General features: G+C 42.6%; 1 long non-coding RNA gene across 1 annotated transcript in view; it reads left to right on the forward strand.

Moving 5' to 3' along the window:
• Positions 1-9,374, forward strand: part of LOC147648562 (uncharacterized) — a 49,895-nt gene extending 40,521 nt beyond the window's left edge. The window contains exon 3 of the long non-coding RNA XR_015280314.1: positions 720-9,374. This is a non-coding gene — a long non-coding RNA (uncharacterized LOC147648562). The remainder of the gene's footprint in view (positions 1-719) is intronic.
• The last annotated feature ends 531 nt before the right edge of the window (positions 9,375-9,905 follow it).

The following is a 9,905-nucleotide window of genomic DNA, read 5'->3' on the forward strand; positions in this document are numbered from 1 at the left end:
GGATATTGGTGCACTACTATTTCTCAGCAGTTTTTCTTCCCTAACTGCACAGCTTTCTCCTGCTAAGTGGGATATGTTTGGCTGAATGCAGCCTTTTCCAAACAGACTCTTCTTCCTGAAAGATCAAGCTTTCTTTTCTTGTTTTGTTTCATTTACTAAGAGACCAGCTGAGTGTCCTGATATTTCTCTTCATCATACCTCCATTATTTTGCAGAAGACTTTTGCTGCTCTCTTGCCTCTACAGTTGGTCCTACGTGATTTAAATGTGTGCAAGTTTTTCTACTGAAATGCATGGGAGTAAAAAGAAGTCCTCAAATCAAAGTTAAGTTCGTCAAAGCCCAGCTCAGTTGCCTTTCTGACCAAATAATGCTTTTACTTTTCATATATATTTGTTTTGTTTACAGCATGCATTCTGGTCTCTAGTAAGGATATAGCAGTAAAATGTTCTGAAACAACAGAAGAAACAGAAACTCTCAAACAGATATCTCAAACTCAGTACCTTTTTCTGTCAGTTAAACTCATAAATTATAACAAGGAATTTCATAAAGCTCTTCATGACTACCATCTCCAGAAAAGTATTTCAAGCAAGCAAAGAAACTGAACATTCACATTTGAAGTCTGAATAACAGAAAGCTATAATTTCATTAATTTTTCATTCATCCCCAACATAATGCAAAATTCACCACCACATCACCTTTGCCTTCTCTCTCTTTTTATAGGAACCAAAGAACATGTTATGAATAGATGAAACACAAGTGATAAGTGTGTTGGAGCATTGAGGGAACTATTTACCTTACAACACTCCTCGTATGAGCCAGTAAAAATGCATGTGCTCAATTTCTCCAGTGAGTAGAAGTGTTAGCAATGCTCTTTAGACCCCCCAAGAAGATTATATTCTTGACCTTCTCACCTCCTCTGCAACACAAAATCTTAATTTCAGCATTTGATTCCAAAGGCAAATTAAAGTTTTTCTCCAAGATCTGAAGAGGAAGCCGCAAGATTCAAGGCTATGCTTGCATCCAATCCTCACAGATGCTCCTTTTTCCATTCATAATAATAAATAAGTAAATACCTACTCATGTTCATATTTCTTTTCAATAGTCTGTGGTATTGATGGAATAATGAGGTAAGTCCATCAGAAAAAGGCAAATCTTTTATACTCCTGCCATGAGAGCTGCAACCATGATTTAGGAATGGTACTCCCCAATTCAGTGCTCCCACAGAAACCATGCTGCTGCTTGCCTGCTCCCCCTGGTTCCCTTCTCCCTTCCCCCACCACTGGGGTGGAGAGGCAAAGTGAGGCACAAAAGGGGGGGATCAAGGGTTGAGATAAGAACAATTTACTAATAACAGCAGTGAAAGAAAACTACCAGTAACAACAACAACACTAAAGACAGAGGGTACAAGAAAAGAAAATCCGTGAAAAGACACAATACCCAACCTCCCCTCCAGCTCAGAACAAGCATTAACACAACCACTCCCTCCAGCTCACAGCCAGGGCCAGCCCACCAGTCCCCTGACCATGCTGACACGATGGGAGGTAACCCCTTACCCTTGGAAAAGACAACTTTCCCCTTCTCCCATGCAACGATGTGGGTGGTATAGACTAACCTCTAGGTCCAAGCCAAGCTCCTCCTGGCTACTGCAAAAATAAATGCTCCCCTTGTTGCAACCAGGACACCTGCTTGATATAAAGCCAGTGGCTTGAATTTACAAGACAATGACTGAAGGGAATGTAAGAGGAATGGTGCCAGGGCTGACACTTCTGTCTATGTTCTATGAACCAAATGAGGTGAATTGAAGCCATCCACCATTTTGTCACACAAGGCACATCTCAAAGCTGCATCAGAAGGCTGTGGTATGCAACCAGCTTTGTCAGCATGAAAAGGCAGCTTGGATGAGGCAATGGCAGCAAGAGCAGAGCAGCAGGGGCAGAGAGTGGCAGACTCAACAATGAGTCCCACACACCCCCACAGCTGATGATATGTCTGTCTGGACACAGCAGAATAGATCAGGTGTGAGGTCATGGGCAGGGCTGCAGTAGTGATCCAGGAACCCTATGAGCAGGCAGAAGAACAGAGGGATCTGGAACAAGGCTCCAATTAAATGATGAGAGCAACAGGCATGTCTAGGATTTGATGGGTCTGAAACTTCTTGCAGACGCATTTTGAGGCTGAAAAGTTGATGATTTTTCAACAGTTCCTCTGTGTTTTGTTTTGCCTTCTCTCCCCCTCCTTGTCTTCACAGGTCCCCAAGGTGCTGAAACAAGGTTCAGCTCTTGTCACATGAAATAGTTATAGTTGAATAGTTAGTCCTATAGCTCAAAATGTCCCTCTTGCCTGGATTTAAGATGAAGCAGAGACATTACTCCCACTGCTAGCACTGAGATCCCACAGGACACGGCAGGGCTGCAGCCAACCTCCAAACAGACCTTCTGCCCTGCCCAGCCCATGGAGAGTCTCTCTGCATAAGAACTCTTTGGACATTTGTTTCTCCATTCTTGGCAGTGAAAACCTTTAAAGAAAATCTCATTTCATCTTCACAGCTCCTTGTGCAGGTAACAAGAGGAACAACCTTTGCTACTCAGCCATAATGGCTTGACTTATTTCAGAGCAATGACTGACAGTCACATCACAATACACATTTTGCCAGCAGTCAGCTTTGCTGAAGTCCAAGAAGATGAAATTTTGTGGCTTTCCTGGGACAACAAGATAGGTTACTATTCTGAAGAGAGAAATGTGATTAGGCAAGCAGAACTTTACCCACACTAAGCCATGTTGGTGCTGACAATGACTGACTTGTCCTCCAGGGCTTTTTCAGTACTTCCCAGAAGACTCTTCCATGCTTTTACCAGGTACTGCAGTGAGACTGACAGGCTTGTAGTTTCCAGGGTCCTCCTTCTCATCCTTCTTGAAAATCAGGACCTCTCTGGATTCTCAAGATTGCTCAGAAATTGTCCAGAGATGCTTTGCAATGACAGTAGACAGCTTTCTGAGCGTTCTTAGATGAATTCCTCAACACATTTGTAGGGATCCAAATGGAGCAGCAGATCCAACACATACTCAAAATTATGATCATTTGATCATTTTCACAGGCTGCTAAGATCCTCTTGGTCCATCACCCCTGGGCAAGAGAGAGGCCAGTGTTACTGTCCCTCTTGGTGAGGTGACCAGCCTCATTCTGTAACAGGCTGAGGTTATTTCATCATGGTCTTTTTGCTATTAATGTGTTTGAAATAGCCTTTTATTTTCCCCACAGTTCTGGACAGCTTCTATTCCAACTGAGCTTTGGCTGCACAAGTTTTCTCCCTATGGCAGCAAGCAGCCTCTGTTCTTTCCTGACTTGCTTCCTCTGGCTGTAAGCCTTCCCTTTTTCACCTTAGTTACAAGAGAAAGTCCTTGTTCAGCCTTGTTGATCTGCCTCATCTCCTTGACTTCCAACACACAGGCATTACTAAGTGCCTCCTCCTTTCTACCCTCACACTGCAAGGTCTGATCAGAACAGGTGGAATGATCAGAAAATGCACCCAATGGAGAGCCAGGAGTTAACCTGTGCCTGTGTAAATCCCTCCCCAAGAAGGAGCAGCTACTGGAGCCTTGAGGGCTCTGTGTCCAGCTCTGTAACAAGCTGAACAGGTCCCACCCACTCTGGTCAAAGCAGATGACATAACCAGGGGCAAACACAGCACCATAGATTAAGGTTCACTCTTAAGGGGTTGGGCAAAGGCCAGGGGTTCAGCAATCACCAAAAGACCCCCAAAAGCACCCTCTGAAACTGGGCAGACTCCAGCAGCTTATGAATATGTACATCCCTGGCTCCGAAATGCTAGTATAATCTGGTGCCAAATATGCACTGTAATCAAGAAACACCTGTGTCATAACACTGCACTGGTACTAAGGAGATTTATTCCTAATTTTCAGTGGCATGAGGAGAATCATTGTGTAAAAAGAACTGTATTTGTATTGCTAACAAAAGCTGCTCGCAATCTTTCATTTCTGGAGACATAAACGTAGCTTGACATCTGTTTATTGCAGACTGTGGTGAAGGTATGCAATTTTTTAGCTGTCTCTTTATTTGTTCAATTTAACCTATTATAAACATATATTACAAATAATTATAACATATTTAAAGGTAGAAGCCTTTAAAAATGAGAGTTCAGTGGTTTAAAACTGAATTGCTGCTTCTGCTTCAGGCTAGAATTAGGAATAGAAAATTTGAAGGGGCAACTTTTGGCTTCTACAACGCTTGTGTGAGTCCATTAGCACCCACAGGACTGTGCAATGAAAATGTGGGAACTGAATCAGCTAGGAGAGATCTTACCTTGGACTGGGTTCCTGATATGAAGGGAATAAACCTGAGGCCTTGGTAGGTGGGGTGCTGGGGGGATGCTACTGGGATCATTCCCTAATAGGTCATGTCCCTGGTCCATGTTCACAATTGGGCCCCTGCCCTCAGATACTCCTATACATTGTTAAGTTCACCATACCCCCAGGTCTTTGGAAGCAGCCCCTCGGGCCATGTGAACATTAAAATTAATCTTTGGGCACTCCATCATACTCATCTCTCCATTTTGCCACACCTGCCCAGCTGGACAGTCCTGGAGTCACAGCAAGCTGACTTTGATATGAAAATGGGGACAGAGTTTTGTAAGAAGAGATTTGGGAGTGCCACAAGGTGAAGAAAGGGTTTTAAAAGATATTTCAGAGATCCTTGTATTGTTATGATACAGCTGAGTGTTTCCTGAACCTTCCTAATTTAAGGTCATAAAGTTCACTGTCAATGTGCAGAGAAGGAAGGACACAATTGCCCTCAGCCTTTGCTCCTGGGGAACAACATCACAGACTCCCAGTAGCAGCATCCATTACATTCTTGTAAAAGAAGGAAAGCAAAAAAGTTTTAATCCTTGTTTTCTTCTATGGCTTCAGTGGGGTTGATGGAGAAACTCCCTGTCCATGCATTTTGGGGATCCCCAGCTTCTCTAGATTCCAGTTCTTTTCTTCCCTCCCACCCATCCTTCTGGGAAACAGGAACCTCTTGTGAACTTGCTCATCACAATCCACTAGGAAAACCTCAGGAGTCCAACCAGATTTTAAAGCCCAAGCTGATCGTGCTTATTTGAGAAAGTTCCTTCTGGGTGTGTAGTGACCACAAAAATCAGACCTTATTATTCTGGAAGAGAAGAATTTTGCCTCATGATCTCTGAGAATAAGAAGTTATGCAGATATTGGCAAACTATAAAAAAGGAAAAAAACTAAAGGAAGTCTCTCTGCTGAGACATGGGGTGGCCCATTGTGAGAAATAAAATAACATTTTGCTGCAGCTCAAAAAAGATTATTGAGTAAAAGAATGGAAGTTGCTGGTTCTGTTTCCTATTAATTTTCTATGGTTTAGATGTGTTTTGGTTGATCTGCTGAGTGTTGTTGAGAACTGGGAGAGGGGTAGGGTTGAAAATAGAACCAAATGATGAAGAGGGATGAGAGGAGAGGGGACAGAAGGGTAGGTGGTCAGGAGAGAGAGTAAGTCCCAGAGTACCCAGCTGTGAGAGATGAGGTGATATTTTGCTGAAGCCAAAAGGTCATTAAGTTAAAGAATGAAAGTTGTAGTTTCCATGTGGTGTTGTTTGTGGTTTGGATATGTTCTGGTTGTTTTGTTGGGTGTTGCTGTGAGAGGAGCAGGGTTGAAAGCCTAACTAAAAAGGAAGTAGGATGAGAGGAGAAGGGACTGAAAAGTGGATGGTCAGGAGAGAATGTAAGTTCCCACGTACCCAGCCAGTGGGAAAGGCAACAGGGACCCCCCCATCCTGGCAGGGGAAGGGATATAAAAAGTTGCCATTTTGCTGGAGTGGGTGTGTGTTCTCAGGAGGAAGACACACACCCAGCTCAGCGGAATCATTACTAATTAACAGTTTTCTTTGGCTTTGACAACTTTGTCCCCATTCAATTTCATAAAAAAGTTTGCTCATTTCTAGTAATTTGGGTTCTCATCCGGGATCAACCTCTGATTCTGGGAGGTAGGACAGTGGGAGGAGGGGAAGGTGTGTGACCTGTTGTCATGCACCATGCGGGCTAGAGGTGAGACCCAGACAGGGGATTCTCAAGGCCCAACAGGAGAGAGGAAAGGCAGAGAAAGGGCAGAGTTCGTGCATATTAGGTGGTAACACCTGAGCACAGGATCCAGGTAAGAAATCGGCTGTCAAGTATTACCTGGGCAGGTAAAAAAGTTGGGTTTTTTTTGGGAAAAAGTAGAGCTGAATGAGTGATCTTGAGACACAGAATTGGCTGCAAAGTGAGTATGGATTCTTTCTAATTGTGGTTCCATTAGCCCACAAGTGGTGCAGCCTGTGAAGGGATCAAGTGAGTGGTTATGAAAGAAAGGAGCCCTGCAGGGAGTATTAGGAAGTAGGCAACAGCTGCAGCAGGAAGGTCAGGAGGAGTGGAGAGGGATGTAAGGGCTCCACTCAGAGCATAGCTCTGGACAGTCCCTTAGGAAGGATGCTCAGGAACCGGGGACAACAGGAGCTGGCTTGAACCCAGGGGAAGGATCAAGGAAAAATGATTGAGTATTTTATGTTTGAATGGACAAAAGAACCTGTTGGGCCAGACCTATTGTACTGGCTGAGATATGGATCATCAGATGAATGGGTATGTCAGGCACTAGATTTTTATGTAAATACAAAAGAACCTCAAAAGATAGAAGAGAGAGATTATGCTACTTGCTGGAGGAAATATTCATCTATAGTTGGGACCAGGAGTTTAAGGGATCTTAAAGGGGAGCAAAAGAGGGAAAAATGGGACCCCTTAGGCCACCTACTCCCTACTTAGCTAAGGATAAATAACAAAGCCAGCTGCTTTACAAGCTTTTACATACCGTTGTATAGCTATCTATGAGAAATTATTTTAAGAAACTTTCCTAACTACTTATTGAGAAGTGTTTAGAATATACTGGGGAGACTATTCATATAAGGCCTGGACTCTGGCCAAGTCCTAGCCTTAACTGGTCAGGAAGTATGCCAAAAACTCAGGTGTTTTCTGCAACAAAACTGTACTCAAGTCATTTTGACTTGCCAACTTTGGATCTATAATAGCTGGAAATCCTTTTAAAGTGAACTTGGAAAACTCTGGGAATAGTTTTCCAAGCCCTCACTCTAAAATGAGGTTTGCCAGTTACTGCAGACTCAGGATGATGGTACAGTATTTAAGGATTTTATAATGCATTGCTTTAAATCACCATTTTATTTCTTATATACTATTAATTGCATGTATTATCTGATTTATTTTTGCTTGGTGTGAGTTTATTGTTTTGCTACATGTTGTTTTAATTGCCATGTTAAATATTGCATTGCTAGATTATTCAGAGGTTTGTTCTGTTCACTTTCCAAGTCATAAGCTGTTGCAAGCAAAACTGAGTTTCAGAGAAAAACCCATGCTAAGTGAAATACCTTTAGATGCTGTAACAATAATTACTCATGGTTCAGAGGAAACACACAAATGAGTAATAGTATGGCAGAACCAAACAACTAAAACATGGGAATCAAGCATTCAAACAGTAGAAGGTTCTTCTCAAATTATTGAATTAGTAGCTGTAGTTGGAGCATTCTGGCTTTTTCAGGAACCTTTCAATTTAATCACAGATTTTGCTTATGTTGCTATTGTGATTAAAAGAAGGATCAATTTTAAAAGACGTTATAAATGATACCCTATATTTTTAGCTTTCTTGTCTTTATGCAAGTTTGCAATACAGAACTAACCAATATCAAAGAGATCCACAACTCAGTGTTACTTCCCATCATCCTGTCTACAAAAAAACTCAAGTTTTTGGACCACCCCTGTGTCCCCTAAGGGTAAGACTGTTGATCTTTACAGATTGCCACGGCAATTGCCAAAAGGATATTGGCTCATTTGTAGACACAGAGCCTGGCAGAGCATTCCCTCAAAAATTAAAGGTGGCCCATGTAGCATCAGACAGCTCACTGTGATAGCACCTAGTGTGAAAAAGGCCATCAAGAATAAACATAGGGGAAAGAGCTTTGCCCATCATTATGAACTATTAATAGCAATTTTAAACCCTGGAGCCCTACAAAATGAGTTACATCACATTTGTTTCTACCTCAAATTGCCTCAGTTATAGCATTAAAGCAATTAGACCAATTGGGGTGATCGGTCGAGCAAAGAAACCAATGCCACTTACATTGTAATTAGTGATATGATGACAGATGTTAATGCTGTTAGATATGCAACCTCACAGAACAGAGCTGTGATTGATTTTCTCTTACTAGAAAATGAACATGGTGATGAAGAATTTGAAAGCATAGATGTCACAGCAGACAACCATTTTGTTGCAAGTTTTCCTCTTTCTATTACGGTCATATCCTTCCCATTTACTACAGCATAGCCTGATACTCTTTGTCTTTCCACTACTCTTGAGGAGCCATCTACAAACAGTGCCTCTCCTTCTAGTAAGGGTTGTTCCAGTAAATCCTCTCTTACTTTAGTTTGTAAGTCTATTGTCTTTAAGCACCAGTGTTCTAATTCCTCCTTTAGTTCCCCATACAAAAACTGAGCCGGGATTCTGACTCCTAGTTGGTGCCAATTCCAGATTTTCAATGTTATTCAGTGTCAACTCATATTTCAGTAACCTGCTGTCAGTGACTCGCTGACTCACTCTTTTATTTAATACAGCTCTCAAGTCATGGGGAGTATGCACTTTTATCTTGTTTCTGAAAGTTAGTTTGGGGCCTCCTTCTACTAATGTTACAGTTGTGAATAGAGCTTGCGCACAAGTTAGCCATGCTCTAACTACTGGGTCTAGCAATTCAGGCACATACGCAATGGGTTTCCTCAGCCCACACCAGTCTTGTACCACTGCTCCAAAAGCCACCCCTTCTTCTGCATTTACAATAATTCAAACTGTCTTTCCGGATCAGGTAAACTTAAAACTGGAGCAGACACCAATTTTTCTTTTAATTCCTTTAATTGCTGTTCATCAGTTTCATTCAAGTCTAAAAGTTCATCTTTTACCAACTTATTATACAGAAATTTTACTAATTTGGTGTGTCCATCTATCCAAAATTTACAATATCCAATTAATCCTAGCAACTTCCTTTATGCTGCTCTGCACGGGAGCTTCAGCTACATCTACACCTGACATCTGTCACCCTGGTACAGGCAAGTGCCAAGAGTAGGGAATCACTGGGGATTTGGTTTTTCCCACAGTGAAACCTCCGGAGACTCAAGCTGCCCCAAGCTCTGTGGAGCACAGCGTCAGGGGTGGAGGTACTAAAGCAGAGGAGTCTCTCTGGACTGAAGTTCCCAGTGACAGTTTATTGAGGATAGGGTGAATAAGGGACCCACACTGGAAGGGGTCAGGTCTGAGAGCGCCCCGAGCGCTGCTGTGCAAGGGGTTAAATACAGCCCACTCTCCAAGGGAGGGGACAAACAACAGACCAATAGGAAATCCTGAGGGGAGGAGTAAAGGGAGGGGATCACAAGTTCAGAGCCAATGAGGATACACAGACAGAGGGAAGAAGATACACTAACCAATAGGGCCTCAAAGGACAACTGATTGTCAGGGAAGGATCTGGAAGATAGGGTGGGGCTTACAATGGGGGAGTAGGGGCAGGGGAGTAGGTGACAGACAAGGACCTTTCAAGAAGGAAGGGACGGTTTTGCTTTGATGGATAGGATATGGAAGGGATAACAACGGGGAGAAAACAATACATTTAACCTGGCGGAGAAAAGGGCCATACCAACAACCAGTTCAACTTTAAGTAAACACACTACAATACTTTCTTACATCCTTGTTCACTTTTGGGGCTGGTAATGATAAAATTCCCTGTATCAAATTTGATTCCAGATTTTTATACCCTTTACCAATCAAGTGACCTAAATTCTTCCCTTCTGCTTCAA

Source organism: Cyanistes caeruleus, chromosome Z (genome assembly GCF_971803275.1).
Source record: "Cyanistes caeruleus chromosome Z, bCyaCae1.hap1.1, whole genome shotgun sequence".
NCBI classification, from domain to species: domain Eukaryota; kingdom Metazoa; phylum Chordata; class Aves; order Passeriformes; family Paridae; genus Cyanistes; species Cyanistes caeruleus.